The 24,746-nt window shown below is 43.6% G+C and overlaps 1 long non-coding RNA gene across 1 annotated transcript; it reads left to right on the top strand.

The window, feature by feature from the left end:
* Positions 1 to 566: 566 nt before the first annotated feature.
* Positions 567 to 24,094, top strand: LOC119088952. The gene is made up of 3 exons (XR_005092715.1): positions 567 to 865; positions 1,926 to 1,974; positions 21,834 to 24,094. It is a non-coding gene; the product is annotated as an uncharacterized LOC119088952 (long non-coding RNA).
* Positions 24,095 to 24,746: the final 652 nt, after the last annotated feature.

Here is a 24,746-nt window from a genome sequence, read left to right on the forward strand (position 1 = left end):
TTATTTTGGATATAACAATTCCAAGTATTTTCACCTTGGAGACCTTTACCATGGTATCTTATTTATTTAGAGACCATTACATAAGACACACAATAGTAAAGGCAGGGTTGACTCCTTTTTACTTTTCATGAGTATTCAGAAATGAAGAAAGGAAAGTAGTTCTATAAATAAAAAGAATCCTTTTCTACCTGCTGGATGAAGAGGCGTAGGGGCAGGAGGTGAGGAGGCCGGACAGAGATTCCTCCAAGCACTGCTTGGGTGATGGGGAGCTGCTTGTGGAGATTCTGTTTTTCCTCTGTCTTCTTTCTCTCTCCACTCAACGTGACCATTAGAGTCTTCACAGCGTACATCTTCAGCTTCTCCCCCTACAGCAAAGCCGAAGATTAACACTGTATTTAGTGGCCATGACCTGCATGTGGTTCTGAAAACATCTGAGCCACATTTTAAAAAATTAGACCTTACATTTACAAGTCCAGATTTTTAACTTCTTATGGGGCCAGGAGATCTGGTTTCCTTAGGTCACCGAAGGGACTGGGAGACTGTGAAAACTTTCTCCTCAGCCACAATGCTGACCTTGCTTGCCTCCCTCTTTATATTAGCAGCTGATTCCCCTCAGCCCTCGTTCCTAACATTTGCCTTCTGAAACATTTCCTGCATTATTTGTTTGTCCAGCAAGAATTCATCAGGAATCTGTGTTCTCAGCTCCATGGATGCATCAGCGGACAAAACAGACAAGCTTCCCGACCTCGTGATATGTATATTCTGATGAGAAGAGACAAGAACAAACAAACACCTGTTAGGTGAAAGATGTTGCAAGGAACCATGGAGCCTGATGCATCCAACATGACTGTATCCACCTGGATAGGTATGGGAATGGGATTTGCCCCATTGCTTTGCGTTTTGTAGACAATGAAGTGGGAGTGAAAGCCATCGGTGGCCTCTGGGTAGAAACAATTGTTTCCAGGCTTTGACTCTTCTTTGCAGTGGCAATTGTTTTGAAAAGGACTGATGAAGGAGGATTGCCAGGGAGAGCCCCTCGGTAGACTTTTCATAGTGCCGTCTTTTAAGCCAAGGAGATTTGGAAATTGGTTTTGACTGGTCTGAATCGAAGCAGAGTGGGGGCCAGGGATTGGAGTGGGGGCTGAGCTAGTGGAGATAGGGTAGGCTGGGGATTTCTCTCTGAATAGATGTTTGAGAGGGAAGTTTATTGAAGGAGTACCTGAGCTGAGGTACTATGAAGGCAAGGCTACTCTTGGTTGCTCACTCTAGGAAGAGATGTGCATGCCCCCGTAACATAGACTTGAAAACTCCATTGATTTTCAGACACTATCCCTTCCCTGGGATTTTATTAAAATAAACACATTAATGTAAGGAACATGATGACATGCACTGCTAACATTGCTGTTCCTTGCCTGGAGTTTTGTGTTAGGCGTTGCCCACTTTCCATCTGATTTCAGGCTGTGACCAGGCTCTGCGGAATCCATCAACACGTTCATGCTGATTCTCAGCAGCGATGAAGGCCAGACAGCTTTCATCAGCATGCTCAGATCTGAGCTTATTCCCCAAGGGTGGTGGCGGTGGGGGGGAGAATAACACACTCTGTTTTGTTCCCTTTGGCCTGTTATGACTGTTTTAGAGAAACACATAAAGTAAATCAGCTCAAAGATAAAGCAATGTAATGCGTTTTTCAGCTGTGAAAATTGTCTTGGCCGCATGCAATTACTTTTCCTCTCAATGTGTAACAACTGATGTTTAAATCGTGCCATCAGTAGACACTCTTTATTTTCTTATTCATGGGTGTCATTCAGGTACTCAGTATGTTATAATTTAAATTCTGATTTTTTAAAAATATAAACACAGGAAAGGATGCCCTTTTTATATACGTTAGCCCACTGTGATGATTGCAATGTTTCTGCCTGCTTTAGATACCAGATGAGACACGAACCGATGATTATAATGATGGAGATTAAGTAGGTAAGTCTTTTCTATTATTATTTTCTTCATTCTGGGGAAAAAAAAACCCTGAATCTGGCAATTTCTTGATTCTATATTTTCTTTGTTTTTCATCTGCATTACTGGACCCCAGGAACTGCGTCTTTCAATAGCTCTTCCCCTCTGTACCATGTGAGCAAGCATAAGAAATATTCTGGCACTATTGTTAGAGAAAAATTATCTGCTCGAGAGAATCAATTTTCTGGCCTGGGTAGAGACTTCATGTTCCAGTTAGGTTGGTTCAATCACTCTGGCCAAGGGATCATCCTAAGAAAGGTGGGTTCGCCTTCATCCCAAGAAAGATGGATTCACAGCCAGCCCTCCACTGACTAGATTTGAGGTTTGACACTGTAAGTTTGTTCATTAATTGGAACCTGCTTTGTACTCGATGTATGTTTGGGGGCTTCCATTTTGGAAAATGTAAGCACACAAACAAGTCTAAGCTATTCCAGAAGCACTCGGCATTCTTGTGAAGGGGAGGAATCCAGCCCCTCACTCAGTAAGTGCCATGAGCTATATGATCTGTTAAGATCTAGGGCATAGTTTTCTTATCTCTGGGAACTCATGATCTCACTGAAAGAGCATTTGACACACGGAGCAAGTTGGAGTGCTTGAAAGCCGAGTGGAAAGTATGTAGTCTGGCAATAACTTCCACAGAAGACCAGCAAAGGCGTGTTGGAGTCAGCCTTCTGGAGGAGTGAGATGAGAGATGGAGTTTATGAATTGGAAGGCAGAGGCATCCCAGTTTTCAAAAACTATCTACTCAATGACGAGTTACTCTCTAGATGAGAAAATGTCACTGAGCTACCCTGTTCTCAACTTTTTTTTAACTCATGCATTTGGAGTCATACAAACTCTCCAATGAGATTAAGATGGGGAGGAAGCTTAGATACTTTCTAGCTTTTGACTTAGTTTGGGTTTTGTGTGTGTGTGTGTGTGTGTGTGTGTGTGTGTGTGTGTGATTAAAAATGGTCTGGAAGCGTGGGAGGAAGGAGGAGGAGGAGAAGGAGGAGGAGGAGGGAGGTAACAAGCATTAAAATACCATAGTTACTTGAGCAGGGCGGTAGATACAGACCTGTATGTGTTTATCAATAACATTCCACTCAAGGAGGCCAGCAGGGATACAGGAGAAGGACTAAGGCAAACAGATCTGTCTATGGAGGTTCTCCACATAGGAGATGAGATTACAATTTCATGGCTTCATGTGTGGGTTTTACCCCGGAATATCAAGCAGTATTTCATGAAATGAATACACACAGGTGGCATAGGTCAGCTATGACTTTTTAGTATTATTTGATACCGTAGACCAAATTAAAGGATGGACTTTTCCTTCTCCTTTTGTTGCCTGGCCTAGACATTCACTTGCACACAGCAGAGCTGAAAAATAATTATAGGTGCTGGAGAGAGAGTTCAGTGGTTAAGAGCATTTGTTGCTCTTTAAAGGACCTGAGTTCAGTTCCTAGGACCCATATCCAGCAGCTCACAAGCACTTGTAACTGCAGCTGCAGGGCTTCTGATGCTCTTTTTGGACATCAGCAGGTACCCATCCACACACAGCATACACACACACACACACACACACACACACACACACACACACACACACAAATAAATAAATAAAATTTTAACTGCAATTCAAATGTTCTCTGGCTGAGGCTAAGGCTTCAGAAATGATGTGATTTTTCAGTGAAGTCAGTGAACCTGTTTTCTTCAAACTCTTCACTGATGTTAGTGATAAAAAGGAACTTGGAGCTTTCAAAACCAAGAGGAGAAAGGGGAAAAGGCAAATGTATTGGGTGGAACAGGGGGGTGGAATAGGACACTGGGCATGCAGAGGTTGCCTTCCTAATAGGTCTCAAAATGTGTGAGAGTTTTGAAGAATGGGCATGGACAAGAATGAAAAAGAAATGCTTCATCTCCTTCACAATTGGTTTAGGTTAGAACAGATTACCGGGCAGTTATTGGGGAAGATGAATGAAAATGTAAGTAAATATGAAGTAGGCAAACTGATCTAGTGGAATTTCTCACAGCTAAATGTATGCACCCGTTGCATAATTACCAGAGAAGGGACCAGGAAAGGGGGCAGGGGACTTTGGCCTTTGGGACTTTGTTACCGGTCTTGGCCTTTCACTATGTTCTTTGCTGAGGTCACATTACACCAAGAAATCAAAGACTGTAGCAAAAGTAGGTGGAGAGGTGATCTGGCAGCCGCTAAGGAACCCACCCCCTGCTCCCACCCCGCCCCCACCCCGGGCCAATCTACAGAGTGCAGCAGGTGATGGGTCCCTGGCGGGATGCTCAGAGCTTGCTGTCCTTTGTCCTTTTGTTCAGAGACAGGTGGCCAGACTAAAAGACCTCCTGAGACACTGTTGTACAAAGCTCTCTTCGACATTGTGTGCACACATTTCTCTTTCCAACAGCTTGTCTATATTAGAACATTTCCTATAAATCACATAGCATATGGTTAAAGCAAATCACATAAACACCACAAGTCTTTGAGGACAGACACTGGGATCTTTAGGAGGAGAGACCTCATTCTGAATTGTCAGCCATCTCCACCTGTATGGTCCCTTCTACACCTCACACTTGGTAGACGCACATGTGAACTGGCCATTGTCTTCCTGCAGCAGCCTTCAGAGCCCCTGTTTTCTTAGTGATGCCAGGAAGTTCTTCATCACCAATCTCCAAAAATCGAGGTGCTCTTTAAAAAAAATCACGTATTTTCCCTGACCAGTTTCCAAGTCACACTGGCTCTTCCTCAATACACCAGTTAGACTGCTTCCCTTAGTTTCCCGGGTCTTGCTGAAGGATGACCCTTTAGGGACAGTCTGGGCTGCAGATATTGCTCAGTTGGTAGAGTACTTGCCAAGCACTCCAGAAAACCAGGCATGGTGGTGCACATCTATGATCTTAGAACTTAGAAGGTGGAGGGGAAAGATCAGAAGTTCAAAGACATCCTGGGCCACATGGGAAGTCTGAGACCATCAGGGCTTTATGAGTCTATTGGGACATGGGGTTGGGGGGGCGGAGAAGGGAGGCTGAATCTCCTTCTACTGCCCACTTCTCTGTTCAAATATTTTGCAGTGATTCTCAACTATTAATCCATTTATAATCTCTTTATATTGCTTCTATACTCCTAAAATATTATAAATCTCAAAATATGCTACTTTTTTCTTTGAACATATAATAGACTCTAATGCTTTTAAGAAAAGAAAGAAAAATAGTCCTTTATTTTTACCTATATTTTTACTGTTTTACATCCTCATTCCTTTCTGAAGAACCAAAATTTCATCTGGACATGGCAGCGGCAGCATGGTCTGGGCTGCAGAGTGAGCTCCTATCTCAGAAACAATTAGAATATCTTCCTTCCGCATTTAAAAATGCTATTTGTTAAGTTAACTTCAAAAACAACTATTAAACCTAACACTAAGTTGGGCGGGGTGGTGGGGGTGGTGGCCATATGCACATTTATTTCTGTAGATACATAAAATTATAAAACTAAAGATATGTATGTATGTGTGTGTGTGTGTGTGTGTGTGTGTGTGTGTGTGTGTGTGTTTTAACATAAGCTAAGAACAAGCAGAACAAATTTCGATCTCACACCAGAAAGAAATTAATTCTTACTAACCTTGGTCACATATATTGTTTCAAATGCTACAGTGAGTTCAGTGGATAGCCGAAAGCGTTTCCATACTCACAGTGTGGGGCTTCTGCTTTGCATCTTTGGCAGGGAAGAAAAAATGTTTTTTTTTTTTTGTTTTTTTTTAAATTGTCTAGCATCATGTCTGTCTTTGACTGTATTCCTGCAAGTATCTTGATAGAAAAGGTAATACTCACTTGCCATGATTTAATGTGCCAAGATACATAATTTAACATGTAGGTTGACTCAAAGTATAGTCTCATCCTCTTTGGTTGAGGATTAGACCTTGAATCTATCTTCCAATAAAATGCTGGAAAAGGAAAAAAAAAAAAAAAAAAAAAAAAAAAAACCCTAAAACTAAAATATTGATTTGTTTGTGGGAAATATCTTTCTTGCTTAAGAAAATGTCTTAAACACACATATACACACATATCGTAAGAGAGTGTGTGGGGATGCGTAGGTGTTTGTATGTATGTGGGCACATAGATGTGTTTAGTGCCCATCACACATGTGCATGGGTGTATGGAGGCCAGAGATCAGCCTCGGGTGTTGTTCCTTGGGAACCATTCAAGAGAGCTAGATAACTGGCTAGCACCGGCCACATGGAGCTTGCTGTGGCTGCCTCTCCGGCTCTGGGATTCCTAGTGCGGCACCACATCTGTCACGTGGGTGCTGGTTGTGTGGGATCATTTCACCATGTGCCGTCTTCCCAGCCCTGAAAATGTCTAAATGAAGGTTTAAACCTTTTAGGTGAAAATGTAAACCTTTTGGGAGATGTTTCACTGAGAAGGAATCTGAAAGAGACCTGTTCTTGTCTTCCGATATTTCCTGATAAAATTGGATGTTTTTTTTTTGTTTTTTTTTTTTTTTAACTTTGTTCCTCTGAACGTCATGTGCCATTTAACCCCACACTTACTGGCTGGTTTTTGCAGTATTTATCTTTCTTTTAAAAAACTTTTCTTTTATTGAAAATAGGGTTTTTCCTTTCACAATACCTCCTAATTATGGTCTCCCTTCCCTCTACCTGTCCCAGTTCCTCCCACCTCCCCTCTCAGCCGAATCCATCTGTTTTCTGTCTCTCGTTGGAAAACAGACAGGTTTCTAAGGGCTAATAATAAAGTAAGATATAATAAGACAAAACAAAACTAACACATTAGAATAGGACAAAATAAAGAAGCAGAAGGAGAGAGCCCGAGAAAAGGCCCAAGGAACAGCTACAAACACAGAGACCCACTCTGTGAACCCACAGTCCCATGAACACACTAAGTGGTAAGCCATAATGTATGTTCAAAGGACCTGTAGGGTAAAAAGAAAGAAAGAAATTGAAAATGTATAAAGAGATAAAATTAAAATAAGATTTTTTTTTTTTTAAATGAGAAGTCCTAACATTGCCATGAGACAAGAAGTCTCCAAAGATGGCGCTGACTTTGTTTTCTGCTGTCCATCTACTGCTGGGCATGCGGCCTCCCCTTAAGAGTAGATTGTTTCTCAGTGAGACTTCCTTGGAGAAAACCAAATTTTCATTTTCAAGTGATTATCAATTGGAGATTGCTTCTGTGTTAGGGATGGGGACATGTGGCCATTTCTATTTCAGCCCCTCTCTCCCTCCCTCTCTCCTTCCCTCCCTCCCTCCCTCCCTCCCTGAAACATGATTGGGGAGGGTAGTAAGATGGCCTCATGTGTTCAGGAGCAGGCTGCGTGCTCCTGATAGCCTTAGATTGATCCCCAGAACCCATGTCAAAGTAAAGCCGGATGTGGTATGTCAGACTGTAGTCTCAATGGTCCTATGACAGGATGGGAGGCGGATGTAGGAGAATCACCCAGAAGTCCACAGGCTAGTCAGCCTGGAGCACATGATGAGGCAGAAGCAAGAGAAAACCTCAGCCTCAAACAAGGTGCACGTAGAGAATTGACTCCTGAAAGTTGTCTTCTGACCCTCCCATGAATGTATGTACCCACACCCACAGCCTCCTCCCAATAAATCACACACACACACACACACACACACACACACACACACACACCACATACACACATACCACACATATACAGACACATACACACAACACACACACTACACAACACACTACACACACATATACAGATACATACACACACACACACACACACACACCACATACACACATCACACACACAAACACACATACACACAGAACATACACACAAAAAAAAAAAAAAAAAAAAAAAAAAAAAATAATAAAACACACACACAAAAACACAAAAACACATATCAACAAACAGAACATAACACAAACAACACACACAGACACTCACACATACACACATACCACACATATACAGATACATACACCACACACACACACACACACACACACACACACACACAGATACTCACCACATACACACATACTACATATATAGATACACACAACACACACACACACACACACACACACACAGATTTTAGATAGTGTGATACCACCCCATAGTCACTGAAGACTTTTCATTGTTTTGCAGAATTTTTTTCACTCTGTTCCAGACTAAGTAATTTTTATTGGATTGTCTTGGAGTTCATGTCCACCATAACGCCAGTTAAAACTTTTTTTTAAGTTTAAAATACTGCGTTTTATTCCATTCTAGGGTTTCCTTTTTGGCACCTTTATGGTTTCCATACCTTTCTGAAATCAATCTTTTCACCTGTTTCATTAATTTTTATGTATTTCCCTCAGCAGATGTTTCACATTTTAAATTATGTTATCTAATTACAATGTCTGCATACCAGACATGGATTTGCTTCTTTCACCTAATTTTCTTTGGGCTGTAAACCACATTTTTTTTTTTGTTGCTGTTGTTGATTTACGTACTTAGTACTTCTTTATATATTGAATGTGGTGGTTGAAATATGAATTTTGTCATATTTCTCTACAATGTGTTAAATTTTGTCCCAGTTAAGAGTTAAATGAATCTTGAATCATATTCATTTCCCCTCAATCCTAGGATAAAATACTTAATACTCGTATATATTTTTGATTCACAGGGGGTAAAATACAATCTTAGATCTCATTTATTCTGGGTGTCTAGATTTCTGCTGCTGAGTTACCTGGAACCCCACCTCTCGTAAGCAATAGCTCAACAGTCAGCTAAGGCGTAAGCAGTTTGTGTGCACCTTTCAAGAGAATCCTTTCCGGCTCTCTTCTCTCTGGGGTTTCATCCCTCGATTTTAACCACGATAGCAACATCAGCCTCTACATGGAGACTTGTGTAATAAGAGTACAGAATGACTTACAACTCATTGGGGCTGAGTTTCCCAGCGGGAAAACTCAGGTGGATTTTACATTCTGGGGTCCTTTCTCAAGGATCAAATCTCCCCTTGTTCGGTCTGTTCTTGATTACTCTCTCTCTCTCTAATACTTTCAAACAGTTGTTTTCAATATTCTTTGGAAATGTTAGCCCAATACAAGATAGCCTGTCATTACAGGGACTCAGAACCTCTGTATTGAATATGAATGAGTTATAAAATCTTACCTGGGCCTTCAAGATCCTTCAGAAATAGTCCTCGTGATGGTTAATTTTATGTGTCAACTTGAATAGGCCATGGGGTACCCAGAGAGCTGGTAAAAATGTTTCTGGCTGCCTCTGTGAGGACATTTCTGAAAGAATTTAGCAGTTGAATCAGTTGATGGAGTAAATATCATCGTTATCGAAATGACCGGTGACATCCAGGCCACCGAGACCCAAGTAGAACAAAAAGCTGAAAGAAAAACAGTTTTGCTCTTTCTGAGTCACCTAGGGCGTCTCTCTTTTATTGCAGGGAGAAGTCAGTGTTGTGAATTCTTAGGCTTCAGTACTCAGACAAGGACTTAGCAACCTGGCTCCTGGGTTCTCAGGCCTTTGGATTTGGACCAGAACCAGACCACCAGTTCTTCTGGGCCTCATTGTGTTCATTGTTGGACTTTTCAGATTCCAGACGTTTCTTAGCTCAATCCCTTATACTAAATCTCTAAGATCCTTGTACATATTCTATTGGCTCCATTCCTCTGGGTAACCTCGGCTAATTCAGTCTCCAGCCTTTCTTCTTAACTTTGTCCGCTACTTGGCTCCCTTTCTTCCTTCCCTCCCTTCCTCCTTCCCTCCCTCCCTCCCTCCTTCCCTCCCTCCTTCCTTCTTTCTTTTCAGAATAAGTCTATGATTTATTCATATTTATGTGCACACGTGTGTGTCTTATTGTCTTACTCACACCATTTGTATACAGGTGTCTGAGGAAGTCAGAAGATGGTGTTGTATCCCCTGGAACCATAGTTACAGATGGTTCTGAGTCACCCAGTGTGACCTTCAGCAACTGAACCTGGGTCTTCTATGGTGGTATTGTGTTCCCCAAAATATTGTGCACACTAATAAACTTATCTGGGGTCAGAGACAGAACAGCCACTAGATACAAAGGCTAGAAAATGGTGGCACTCACGCCTTTAATCCTAGCATTCCAGAAACAGAAATCCCTCTGGATCTCTGTGAGTTCATGGCCACATTGGAAACAGCCAGGCATGGTGACACATGCCTATAATCCCAGAAAGCAAGCCTTTAATCCCAGGGAGTGGTGGTAGAAAGCAGAAAGGTATATAAGGTGTGAGGACCAGAAACTAGAAGCATTTGGCTGGTTAAGTATTTGGCTGGTTAAGCTTCAGGCTTCTAGCAGCAGTTCAGCTGAGACCCATTCTGGATGAGGACTCAGAGGCCTCCAGTCTGAGGAAACAAGACCAGCTGAGGATCCGGTGTGGTGAGGTAGCTATCTATGGCTTGTTCTGTCTCTCTGATATTCCAGCTTCACCCCAAAAACTGGCCTCAGGTTTGATCTTGTTAATAAGAACTTTTAAGATTCATGCTAGTCTTCTAAGGAGCAGCACGTGCTCCCAACCACTGAGCTCTCTCTCCAGGTCCCTGCATTCTGTCTTACGCACACCCACTTCCTGTCGGCTTGTCGTATCTGGTGGTCCTTCAAAGTTTGTATCTGTGCCTTTAATTTTATTTCTTATTTCTTGTTTCTCAGAATATCCAGAGTCTGTTATCACACTTTATGAACTTCTTTATTTTATTATTTTTTGCCTGTGTGTGTGCATATGTGTGTGCATGTGCGCAATATGTGTGTGTGTGTGTGTGTGTGTGCATGTGTGTGATATATGTGTGTGCATGCATATATTCATGTGTGTGGAAACCAGAGATTGATGTTGGGTGCCTCCCTCAATCTCTCTCTACCCTATTGAATCTGATCTGTCATTTGAACCCAAGCCTCGACAATTTGGCTAGTCTAGCTATCAAGCTTTTTCCCGGGATATCCACCTGGGAGGTGGATCTGAACTGTAGTCTTCATGCTTTTATAGGAAGTGCTTGTATATGCTAAATCATCTCCCTAGACCTTATGAGCTCATTTTAGCATCTCTCTTCCTCTTCTTCTGTTATAAACACAAGAGGCAATGATGCAATTGTTTACTGATAATACAAGTTACAAAAAGACACATCAAGGATTTCTTCTTACACCGCAGAAGAAAAGAATTGAATGTAAGCATCACATGCATATGTTCCTATAAAAGAGAAGAAAAGGGATAAATTGGGCATGCGCAGTTTCTGCTCTTGAGCTCAGTCAGTTTAACTGTCGTGAGAAGAGTAATGTGTGTGAGAGTAGGCAGTAGCGTTATTGTAGGTGACAGTCCTCCAAACAGAGACACAAAGAAAGCACAAACTCTACCCACAGCACACATGCCCATTATTAAGTGGATCCCCAGTACTGACCTATCGTTTTTTTGCACACACCCCTACTACACTCTTCTGCATGCATGCAATCTCTCTTTGCCACAAATGCATATTTTTGCTTTATTGAACATTACAGCATTTATTATATCATGCAAGCATTTTTCCTAAGATCCCCTTCGAGATGAAGGCTAGTTAATGCTGTTCATGCTTAATATTCCTCAACTACCAACATAGTGACTGGTAAGTGGTCAGCCTTCAACGGATACTTATATATACTCAAGGAGAACGTGAGTAAATGAAATGATCCATTGGAAGCGTGGGTGGCCTGTTCTACCTAAGATCAAGTCCAGAGTGACGTAATCATTTAAAACTGAATGTGCACAACTGTCAAGGGAATGAAAGAAGAGACTCTTGTTTAAAGTAGCTGGTGGTTTCTCACCACAGAATGTGGTGATGACGTCACCAGCTCTTGACCATTGTCCCCCCCTCCACAGTGTGAGAGACTCAGCAGGTGTGCTGGGAGCTGAACCCCAGGGACTTCTGACAGCACCTTCTTGGAGCCGGAGACAAGCTTCTCTAGAGGTTTAAACATCTTGACTCACACAGCTGTTAGAATGGCGGAAGTGAGTAGATTAAGAAGGGAAATTGAATTTCTCTAGAAGGTGATGTAAGGCTTTCCTGATCGTCTGTCAGACTCGAATGCTAGGGTTTGGATGTTGAATGTTACAGGTTCGATCCCCAGGGTGGTGTGTTTGGAGGCGTGGCCTGTTTTAGAGACTGGGGTTAATGGAAGGCCTTGGAGCAAGAGGAGCATAGGGCATGCCTTCATAGAGGACTGTGGGATACCGTGCCCCTTTTTCTTCCCCAAGAGCTGGAGCCTCTGAAGCCATGGACCAGAGCTGGAGGTGTTGCTTCTATCTGTAAAACCAGTGTTGTCACAGAATACTTCCCTGACCTAAGTACAGAAAGAAGAATTAAATTTAATATTTAAAATCCTGCACATAATTTTCTGGGCACACAGCATGGACCCATCTTATCGTATTTCAATAAAACACAAAAAGCCCTTTTTGATTAATAATATTTCTTCCCACTGTGTTTTTCGATAGCACTAAGGATTAAGAGATAGAGAAGCAATTGTTTTTTTGAACAAAGATATACTGGTCTGCATTCTACCACTATAACAAAATACCTGAAGTAACTAACTGGTAAAGAGAAAAGGTCTGTTTTGCCTCATGGCTTTTAGTTTGGCTTTTGAGGCAGGGTCTCACTCTGTAGCTCAGGCTGGCCTCCAACTTCCAAAACAGCAGAAGAGGGACAATCAACACACACCACCGTGACGTCAACCCAGCATCTTGCTGAGATAATGCCTGTCCAGTGTCTCCACGATGAAGTTTCTTTTTCTGTCTCCCTCTATTGTGCTCTTTTGAAGGAAGTTCCATGTGGAGCCCACATTTAAGGGGTAGGAATGTTCCATTCCCTGAAGTATGGGTAACTACATAACTAATATGGAATTCTTTATTGCGAACAATGTGTCTCCTGTGTGGACACATTCTCCTATCTATTTCTTGAAATATTTGTTTATATTGGCGTGGACTCAAAGATACTTATTTAGCACAGTGGGTTTCATTGCATATTTTGTTCCTTTTTTGTTTGTTTGTTTGATTGTTTTGGTTCAAGCTGCTCAGCTCTGGCCTTTGGGACCTCCTCAGCTGGTGGCGATACCTGATGTTCTCCTGACAGTCTTCCAGGGTGGGCTTTTCTTCCTTCCTGCTGCTAAGAATTCCCCACACTTACCATGTGTCTCTCCTGCTCCACACCTACAACCAGCCATTTATCCAAAGACTGCTTCTTCCTTGTATGGAAGAACACTATCAGAGATCAAGACCTGGGTCCTGGAAGTGCGTGTTACTACATGAACACTCTTGCTTTTGGGCCCTCTCAGCTAACAGGGCAAGGAAATATGTATGTGTATAATAACTGGCGTATATAAACACATCTCTAATTATTTATTCCTGTGTATTTATCTGCATTGATATTAAACTAAACATGAGTTCATGCTGATGTCTCAACTCTAATCCAGTAAATCCTAAATGAATCATTCTAGACCTCTTCCCTTGCCCGTCTATAAACTCCCAGTCAAAGCGAAAGAAACCTAGTGTTTACCATCTGCCATCCATTTCCTTAATTGCTGGCTCCTAGCGTACTTATACATTGGTTTCAGAATTGTTAGCCCCGGTCTCATGGGAATCAACGTTACCAGCGAGAGCACAGAGCTCATGCGCAGCGTTAGCTTCAGGTTTGACTCATTTTTAACATCATTTAGTTTAGCGCTTTCACCCCCACTATCCTCCGTGAAGTACTTTTGAACATTTCTAATACAGATGGAGTCTTCTGTCCTAGTCTTCAATCTGTCCCCTGAACACCCAAGAGTGAGCTTTTATACGCATGCGCATTCAATTTCAGTCTGTGCTGTGAAGTGCTATGGGTGTTGATAAATGGATAGTGCCACGTAACTATTGTCACATGGTCATGCAGAATAGTTCTTCCACCTTAAAAACACACCACAGCTGCCCCCACTCAACCACTGGCTTCCTTCAAGGCCGTGGTAACCATTTATCTATTTGATATCTCTGTGCTTTTTTTCTTCTTCTCCATAATCTCATAAAACTAGTATCACTGAGTATGCAGCCCCTTTCCAATGGGCTAATTTTACTGAGAAATTGGCATTCCAGAGTCATTCATGTTTTTGCCTGGCTTGTGCACTACATTCCTTGCTTGCCCGATAGTATTCCATTGTTTGGATGGGCCACAATTCATTGATAGCTTCTTGTTTGGGAAGCTACAAATAAAATTGTTACATTGACTTGCCTTGGGTTGTTTGTGCTGATTGATACTTTCCGATTGGCTGAGCAAACACTTGGGCATCTGGAGGTGGGGTCCTATGCGAAGACTGGAGCTTTGAGACACTGTTGTCTTCCAATGTGGCTGTACTAAGGTTCATTCCCAGCTGCAATGGGCGAGTGAGCATTCTTACTGCTCAGCATCCCTGCCAAGAACTGAGGTCATTGGTTCTTGAATTTCAGCGGTTCCAACAGGAGAGCAGCTGAATTCCACTGCTGCTTCCATCTGCGTCTCCCTAATGGATCAGCAACGCGGAGCACCTTTTTATTTATAGTTCTTCCCTCCATGTCACTTCTGTGGTCCATGTTCAGATATTTGCTTATTTTCAAACCATGTTCATTGAACGTTAGGAGGTCTTAAAATATATTCTGAAACAGTTCTTTTATCTATTACGTGGTTCATCAACACGTTGTCTTTGGCTTCCCTTATCTCCTGAGCTTTCTGCTCTCCTCAGGCTCTCTTGCAGCTTTTGATCTACACTCTCTTCCGATTAAGGACAGGTCATTTACTTCTTTCCGTAGTGTTCTTTTTCAAGATTTATTTTTCCATCGTGTGTATCCGTCTGTGGATACGTGCACAATTGTGGCATGTCCTCCGAAGCAGGAGTTCCAGGCAGTTGTGAACTGCTTGATATGAGTTCTGAGCAGCAAACACAAATTCTCTGGAAGCAAGCACTCTGAATCACTGAGCCATCTCTCCAGCCTCCATATTGTTGCTCTATACATTACTGCTCTAGCATAGAGATGGTTTCCACATTTCCTTTCATTCCAAAACCAAAATAGTGATGGATATTCTTACAAGCAATCATTTTTATAGCTATTAACATAGGATAAATTAAAATTCCATTTTACTTTCTGCTCTTGTGAAGGACCCAGGCTTGCCCCGCAGCACACACGTGGTGGCTCAAAACTGTCTGTAATTCCAGTTCCAGGGAATTAGAAACCCTCCTTTGGCTTCCATGTGCTCCTGCATGCATGTGATACATATAAACTCCTGCAAGTGTACACACACACACACACACACACACACAAGTAAACTCTATATCAAAGGCATCAATCTTTTCAAGACCTTTGCTGGGAATAATTCTCCCTCCGTCAGCCTGCCATGCTCACGGAGCAATGGTTTTTCCTTTTTGTGTCAGGGTCAGAGGGAGGCTATGCGTCTATTTGGATATATCATTTGCTTTGGTTACCAGTATGTTAGATGTTCATAGAGATGAGACATAAGGAGCCTCAGGGGACAGCCGCTTTTGCAAAAATGTCATCATGGGCCTGGGGAGACGGTTGACTCACCTGGTAAAGTCTCACGAGCTCAAGGACCCGAGTTCTGTCCCCAGAACCTGCGTGAAGAAGCTGGGCCTGGTGGTTCAGACTTGTAACCCTGGCAACGGGGAATCGGACACAGAAGGACCCCTGGGGCTGGCTGATTGGGGAGTTTCAGTGCAATGAAAGACCTTGCCTCAAAGGAGGTGGACAGCTCCCTGAGGATGACATCCAAAGGTGTCTTCTGGCCTCCCCGTGCCCGTGAACATGCACACATGCAAAGGAGAGGTGTAGTCTTCCCGTCCACTATTGTTCATTTTTTCTTAAAAAAAAAAATCTTTATTCCATTTATTAGTGTGTGTGTGTGTGTGTGTGTGTGTGTGTGTGATGTATAATTGTGAGTACACGCATGCCATGGTGTGCCCATGGAGTCAGTTCTCGCCTTCCACCATTATCTGAGTTCAGGGATTGAACTCAGGTGGTCAGGCTTATGTCCAAAGCATCTGTCCTTGTGGTGCTCTGTCTGTGGTCCCTCTGTTTGTTTTCTGATCCTTAACTCAGACCTCGTGCCCTGTAGGAATCTTGTCTACTGGTCTTTGCATTTCAGAGCTGCCTCAGAGTGAAGGTATTTAACGAGGCCATCTGCATAATGCATGCTCAGCTACTTAGATGGTGGAGTTATTTGGAGGCTTTGGGAGGTCTATTGCATTCCTATGACAATTGACCTTGGACTTACTTAAGACAAAATCTAGTCTTTGAGAATATTATTTATGTAAACAATGAAATAAGATCATGTCCACCTCCCTTCTCCCCTCCAACTCCAAATGGATCTCTCCTAATAGACCTTCTGTGTGATTTTGTTATTGTTTTTTTGAGACAAGATCTCACTATGTAGCCCTGGCTGGCCTGGAACTTACTCTGTAGACCAGGTTAGCCTCACACTCACAGAGATTCACTTGCCTCTGCCTCCTGAGTACTGGGAGTAAAGGCTCACACTACCGTGCTCTGCCCAGAAGCAACCGCTTAGCATTTGTGTCTGTCTGAGTTTCGAACACCTCAAGCAGAGCTACCTAAAACATGCAGTGCATAGAGACATTCGATTTAAACTTCCCCAACACCATCTAGGAGCTGTTACCGAACAGACTTGGGCATCCTCCTCTGGGAGCAGAAGCATCCTTCGCTTTTCTGCCTGGCCTTTGTGATTCCAATGTTGCCTAGAGCCTTTGGTGCTGGGACAGCGTCTGCTCAGACCAAGGCGTGGAGAAGGAAGCTGCAGCAATCGGTGGGCTCACTGGCTTAGCCTTTACCTTACGCTTTTTAGGTTTCAGATTCTGCTGCCAAGACGACGAGGTTAGTCTTTGGCCTACAGTAGTTTTGACCAATATGGAGACTCTGCGTCAAAGGAACTCTGTCTCCTTAAGAATGTGTTGTGACACGTTTAACTCCAAGTCATGTGAGTTGCAACCGGTCTTGCACTTTAAGGAGCACCTTGGATATCTGAGAATAAACCCGTCGTGACTTTATGGGCCTTTTAGGGAGGGAAAGCTGCCGCTGCCCTGCTTCTTCTGCTCTGGATGCCGGGGAATGCACAACCGTGCTGGGAGCCAAGAATATAAACAGCCAGAACAATATGTTCAGCATTTAGGAAATACGGCTAGACGCAGTGAACACAAATGACCGAACTGGCCCCGTGGCCAAAGGCATTTATTTCCTCTGCACATTTTGCCCACCTCAGTAATGGCGGCCGAATGTGCGGCCTAACCCTCAGGATCCTGGATGTCTGTGCAGTGGGGAGCATTTCTTCGGACTTGGCTTGTATCGATCTTGGGTCTTTTCACTAGATGACGGTTGTTTTAAGAGAGAGAAGGGTGCCATGGCTAAATGACTCTGTGGATAGGTCCATCCCACACGAAGGGCCATGAGCCTGGGGGAGGGGATCACTAGGGAGACTGAGCCAACACAGTGTGGGACTGGTCGAGGAAGTGCTATCATTCTGAGAATCAACACCGCCGCCCTAAACCTTTGGATCCTGAGAACTTTCCCAGCTTCCCATGTATCACCTACGTTTTTTAGCTAAGAATACAAGACCGCAGAAACAGACTTCTCAAGCTTGGAATTAGCAGTCAGAAAGGCAGATTCTCAAGGTAGACAGATTGCCTAACCTGTGTATTTCCACTGAGCCACACCATTCAAGTGTAAGTGACAAGAATAGAGGCGGATTCTTTATGCTTTTAATAGCTAGATTAAGTGGTCATTTCTAGGTCAGTTCTTACTGCTGTGACCTTTGCCCTCATTCACTCTGTTGGAGATTTTTCAGAGCCCCTATACCACCAGGGTAGAGAAGCTAGACAATATAGTGAGGATGTTTACTAAATAAGCAGTTTGAGCTGCTCTTGTCTCCAATAACACGGTAACCATGTGAGAATTGTGGATTTAATCTGCTTTACTACAGTAGCCATTTTTCTGTGTGCATCCCATAATATCAGGTTGGAAATCTCAAGTATACCCAACAAAATTTATTTTAAAATAACTAAGCAGGAGAGATATAAAGTGGGCGGCGTACCCCAGCAAACACACTGTCCCCAGCCTCCTCTTCATCTTGCAGCTCCCGTGACCAGAGGAAGAGGGAGAAGGCTGATCAAGAGTGGGGTTCACTCTCTCTTCATGAAACACCTACTGGTTCCCAGACACTTTATGATAAGTATCATATCACGTGACTTGATTCCAGAACAACTAAGCAGGACAGATATCATCAGTCCCATTTTATAGACGGGAAAACCACAGGGCTCAAACGGTGACTTTCCACACAGTCTCTGAGCTACAGGCAGTATCTGAATCCGGGGAGATCTGACTATTTGGAACCTGTTTGGTGGTTGTTCGCTATCTCCCTGACATGAGATCCCTCTACCCTGTAATTAGGGCATACTACTCTCAGGGAAGCTGGGGATTGTGGCTGTCACAGGTGTGTGAAAGAGGCACCAACCTGTGGAAAGCTGAATTTGCAAAACCTTAAAGCCATTATGACCACAAGTCTAAGGCCCAGGTCTAGGAAGTGCCAAAACTGTTTCAGACAGAGCCAGAAGAAAGATGAGCCCAATTTCTCTCCTTTCCCCACAGTGAAAATGAGGACTTGGGCCGGGCGGTGGTGGCGCCAGCCCTCGAGAGGCAGAGGCAGGCAGATTTCTGTGAGTTCGCAGATTTCTGTGAGTTCAAGGCCAACCTGGGTGACAAAAGCGAGTTCCAGGAAAGGCGCAAAGCTACACAGAGAAACCCTGTCTAAATATATATATATATATATATATATATATATATATATATATATATGAACTTGGATTCCACACAAGTTGTTGCTGTTGCAGCTGAGGAAAACCGGCAGGATTTGGAGATCTGTGCTTCTCTTCAGATGGGAAAGAATGTTTGAGAACAAAGATGAAAGCAAGAAAATGCATGCCATCTTTTAGGCAAAGGAGGGTTCGAAGGAGACACAGCTCAGTAGGTAAAAGAAAAATGACTCCTATTTTTCCTCAGGATCTATTTAAAATTTTAGACAGGAAGTGCTTAATGTCCTACTTTTAAATTAATTTCTCTCTTCCATCAGCAGCACCAGAATAATTACTGTCTCTGCGGTGACCCCTCACCGTGCCATGTAAAGGGGGCGGCAGGGGGAAGTGTGAGAATTGGATGTATAGAGGAACTGGAGCAAGCTAATGCAATGTGTATCCTAACTGCAAAAATAATTACCTTCGGGGTGGTAAGACAGCCAGACCGTGTCACTGGATTATTAGAACGTTGCCTTGTTGCTCCAAATCCTAAGTCTGTTTTCTGGGGTTTTTATATTTTTGTTGAGAAATGAGGTTTCAGTTAAATCTTTGTTACTCTTTCCCTGGAGCAAAAACTGTGAGCAAGGCAAAGACTCAGAACAAATCTTATTTCTGGACACAGCCTTCCTTCCAGGGTATCTTTTTCCAAAACACCACTTATCTTTGCAGAACGTGGAGTTGCATCATTCGATAGATCATTAACCACCATTTATGGATCACCTCGGATGCATCCTTTACCATCAGGGCTATAAAGACAAATGATACCCTCTGTGCCCTCGGGGAGCTCATGTTTAGTGGAGAAGAGAGATGACTGAGTGAATAGTCACTCCATAAAAGTTTAATAGTCAAAGACTACACAAAACTGGGTGAGCGCATTCAGTGTCTTCCAGGCAAAGACAATGTCTCCTGTTTTCTGTTGGAAAGCAAATTCTCCTTGTTAAGAGAAATAAGTTGGCATCATCCAAACGAGCATCCCTGTATTAATCAGTCTGTAGCTGTCAGAACCCTGTAGCTAGAGTGGCCCTGATTCCCTGCTACTAGAAATCTACTGACACACAGCCAAGCTCAGTATAATACAATCGAATGGGGAAAATGACACATTTTCCTGGGTATGTAATTAGAAAAAGCCCTTCTGTATTCAGAATCTACGACATGTTCACTGTATAACACTTTGGGGAAGTCACATCCAACCACATATTTAGAAGGTGTCCCATGGCAAGCTGGAAAATCCGTGTTGGTATCTCATAGCTGAACTTCAGAATGAGTCCTGGCTTATCTGATACCTGGAAGAGGCAGGGCAGCAACAGTTATCCGTTTTCTTTACTTCATTAAATTTAACAATCTGGTCCTCTGTGGTCTCTTGTGGAACAGGAGATTTGGTACTCACACTTGGGGCTATGGATGAAATAGGTGTTATTCACTTTGAATTTTTTTCTGAGTTTTGTGGAACTGTCTCGCACATATTTAAGGTGGTGTGGCTCAGTGGAAATACACAGGTTAGGCGATCTGTCTACCTTGAGAATTGATTTGGCCTTTCTGACTCTTAGTTACTTTTCTTTTACTGTGAAGAGACACCATGATCAAGGCAAATTATAGAGGAGTTTGTTGGGGCTTACAACTTCAGAGGGCGAGTCCATGACCATCGTAGCCAGCAGGCAGGAAGGCAGAGTGCAGGAGGAGTAGCTGAGAACTTACATCCTTAGCAGCAAGTAAGAGGCAAAGAGAGCTAACTGGGAATGGCTGGGATTTTGAAACCTTAAAGTCTAACCCCAGTGATACACTTCCTCCACAAGAATACACCTCCTAATCCTTCCCAAACAGTTTCATAACTGGGGACCAAGCATTCAAATATATGAGCGAGGGTGGAGAGGTAGGGGGTGGGCAGGGTGGGGCGGGGGTGGGGATTGGGGTGGGCAGGGGGGCATTCTCATTCAAACTACCACAGATGCCCTGAACATTATTGCAACCTCTGATCCATTAAAAAACAAAACAAAACAAAACAAAAAACAAAGTTCTGTCTCAGAGTTCATTGACTTGTGGGACATTTGCGTTATTTGAGGTAAACCTCAGAGGTGACTCTGTGTGGCCTCTCCCAGATCCTCTCCTTTATCTGTTTCCATCTGCTGATGTGCAGGCAGATCCAGATTAATTTGTACACAGACTGGTAGACAGAGAGAAAGTAAGAGGAAGGCATAGTACACACCCTTGTTTTGGTATGCTGAATTGGTAGCTTGACAATTATCTAGGGACTAAAAGCTGATATATTATTTTAATGAGACATTTTGTGAACATGGGGGCATGGTTGAGGTTAGGCACAAACAGGATTTCCAGACATTCAGGGGCACCTTACTCTGGAATGCAAGTGTTAAGTGGATGACAGTGAGTAGAAGTCACAAATCTCCCTACATTCCAAGATACTTCAAAAGATGCCTCTTGCACCTACAGACTGGCTGCCTTGAGAGCGACCCTGGTAATGTTCATTCTTTCCCAGTGGCTCCCTCAGAGAGGCAGTCATAGGTGGTCTCTGCAGTCAGTGGTCAGCTGTGAACCTGGCGCTCATGACGAACTGCTGGACTGGTTTGTGACCCTTGTGAAGCCATTGGGAGAGGTTTACAGCATAACCATGACCACTCTGAAGTACTCTTTGTCTGCTGCCGTGACAGAATTCATATCTGCTCAATTTGAGATGTTACATTGGTTGAAGAACACGGGTCTACAGGTAACGTTAGTCTGCTGGCTGTCGGTTCAATACCTCCACATAGCTCACCAAGAATAACCTAGAATTTTGAGGTTTGTGGATCCCTAACGATTCTGCGACATCCGGGAATCACGACAAAATGATGTGTTAGACCATGTGTGGGGGATTGTTAGTGGATACTCAGGATCAAATTCTTCTTCCTTCCCTTGTATAAAAATCGGTATTTTGCTTGTAGTGACAATGACTCCAGGCTGAAAAACTATGCATTCTAACACTCCTTCTTTATTGTCAAGGTGACAACGTGTAAGTGATGTTGGCGCAGGATTTTAAGACGGTAGCCGATGCCTGAAGAACAGATAAAACAACTTACCAACCGACTCCAGGCAGACAGCCCAGGAGTCACTTCTGCACTTCCCTCTTATTCGAACGTGGTCCATGGATCTTGATATTGCTGGCATTCTTCCCACTATTGGATCAGACCAAATGGCTCCAAGGGACCATCCAAGCCTAACTATAGGTGGTGTTCTCAGAGAAATGTCTCAGTTAATGGGGCAGAGGGGAACTTGCTCATGCCAAGATGGAGCTACTTATGTCAAGCTCAAACCAAAGGAGGTCTAAGAGGTCACGAGGGAGGGGATACTATGCTTGCACATCTGAGCTGGGAACTAATCATAAGACTCTGAAAGTCCTTATGCACATATATATGCTCATGATGAGAACTGTTACAGGAACTCTCTGACAGCATAGAATATTCCAGATAAAATTACATGTATGTCTCTACTAGCTGACTTGCCTGGGGAGCCTTCTGTTATCTCATCTTCTGATGCTTTGACTGCAGAAAGATGTTGGACATTTTGCCTTGACATGTTGCCTGTGGACAGAAGCTAAGTACCGTAAGGGTGTCGTCAAATGACAGAAGGAGTCTGTGTTTGTCGCCTGTGAAACCTCTAGACTAGTTCCAGATGAGCTTTCTACCTCCAGATCTCTGGAGGAAGCAAGTCCATTTAAACCACTGTGTCCCTGGTGGCTTTTCTGTAGGCAGCCACCTAATTCATGCAGACTGCATGCCATGACAGCAGTTTGGAAAGCATGGCTTGGGCATAGCTGCAGTTTTCACTGGGAAATCATTACTCCCATAGTTGTGCGTACATTCTGTACATACATATAGTTACATTCTGTAACTGCATATGTAGTCCGATAGTGAGAAATATTTAAATAATGAGTTTAGACCACACCTACTCCCATAAGGCCACACCTCCTAATAGTGCCACTCCCTTGGGGGGGCCATTTTCCTTTCAAACCACCACAGCCAATATCTTCTTTAGTCACTGTCTAGATGATGCTACGTGGGACCATCCAGTCTCCTCACACTGCGCTGAAAAGTTCTGCTTTTTCTATCATGTGTTTCCTAGGACATCTGTCATGCCCCACCCTTCTTAGAAGAGGCTCTATGGAGCTCTCTTCCTCCCTCTGAAGGTGTAGCGCTCAGCTCAGTGAGGGACCTCCTAGTGAGGGGAAGCGAGATTGGGGACGTGATGAGGTGAGCTCCTCTGTTCGGTTGCCGGACAACGCGTGGCTGGTGTTTAGTCAATGGAGCTTTGGGGAAGTCTCTGTCACTGAAGATACAGCAGTACTGAAAAGGTCCCCAGCTCTGAACTCCTGTGCAGACAGACCACGCTTTCCCATGCCCCATACTCGTTCAGGACGGTCCTAGAAATTTTTTCTGTTGCTGTGATAAGACATTGTGACCAAGGCAACCTCGAGAAGGAAGAGTTTATTCGGCTTCCAGTTCCCGAGGGTCAGAGTTTATGATGGCAGAGTGAAAGAACAGCTCACAACTCACATCTGGATCCACGACCACGAGGCCAAGAGCGAGACACTGGGGTTGGTACAAGTCTTTGGAAACCTCAAGGCCCACTACCCGTGACACACCTCCTCCAACAAGGCCACGCCTCCTAGTCTTTCCCAAACAGTTCCACCTTTTACCTACTGAGAGGTCTTACTGGCCCAAGGAATTGCTTTGAATGTTGATAGGAAAAGTAGTTCTTCTCCTGATATTTGTCACCGTGACCGTTAGTATTGATTGAGTCTAGAAATCAACTGAGAGACCTGCCTGGGGGGGGGGGGGGCTGCTGGTGCTATTTCCAGGAAGGATAAACTGACAGAGAAAGGATTTCCCAGAATGCTCAGCGCCTTCTAGCAGTGGCCCAGAGGTAAAGAAGTCCAAGGGGAAAGCAGAACTGCTTTGGACCATTTGCTGGCAGATGGCAGGCAATGAGCGGGTTTGTGTTTGCAGCTGGCTTCTCCTCGAGTCTTCCCGGGCTCCCTTTCCCGGCTGCTCACTCATCAGAGGGCGCCTCCTTAATGTGCAGTGCTGACAAGGCATTTCAGTCCTGCGGCTAATTAAAGTCACTCTTCAGCTCTGTGACAAGTTCTTCAGACTCATAAATCAGAAGTTAGATCGTCTTTCTCATCTCCTTGTCTTTCTTTAACACATTGATTGCTTTCATGACGGGTAACCCCCCGACCCCCAACAAAAACCCCAAACAAATAAAACTACTGGTGAAAATATCTGGTGTGTTTTTGCTTACTGAGTCAGCCATACACAGCCAAAAATACAAACGGGAAAAAAAAAGAAAAGTTTTACTTTTGCCGTTCAATGCATGGCCATGAGAAACCGACTTAGAGTGCTTTAAAAAAAAAAAAAATTCAAACAGTGAGTATCTGTTACAGACCTGTGAGTCATTCTAGGGTGGAATTGAGACAGACCCAGAGTTACCTGGGGAATGCAAACACGGTCGGGCCAAAGTCCGAACGCCAAACGCGCCGGGACCAAACAAAAAGATCCCCAGGAAAGAGGAGCCTGTAAGCAAAGCTCTTGACAGCACCAGCACGGGTGAAAAATGGCCTTGGAGATTTCTCATTAAGGATATCTGAAAGCACAGTTCTTATCTCTCACTCTGCTCCCCCTCTCTAGGGTTGGGGCACACAGACTGTCTCTCCCCGCCGGTTTCATCCCGCGTTGGAGGCAAGCTGTGTTCACGAAGGTCAGATCCGGTTGGGTGGATGGATTAGGTTACTGCTCCCGACTGATGAAAAACTGGAGCTTCAAAGCTTGTTCCTTCTCTCCTAAGAGCCACACCCAGCAGAAATGACCCTTAAATTCACCCTACTGCTGGCAGCACTTGGAAAAAGGGGAGAACTTA

This window comes from Peromyscus leucopus, chromosome 13 (assembly GCF_004664715.2).
Source record: "Peromyscus leucopus breed LL Stock chromosome 13, UCI_PerLeu_2.1, whole genome shotgun sequence".
NCBI classification, from domain to species: domain Eukaryota; kingdom Metazoa; phylum Chordata; class Mammalia; order Rodentia; family Cricetidae; genus Peromyscus; species Peromyscus leucopus.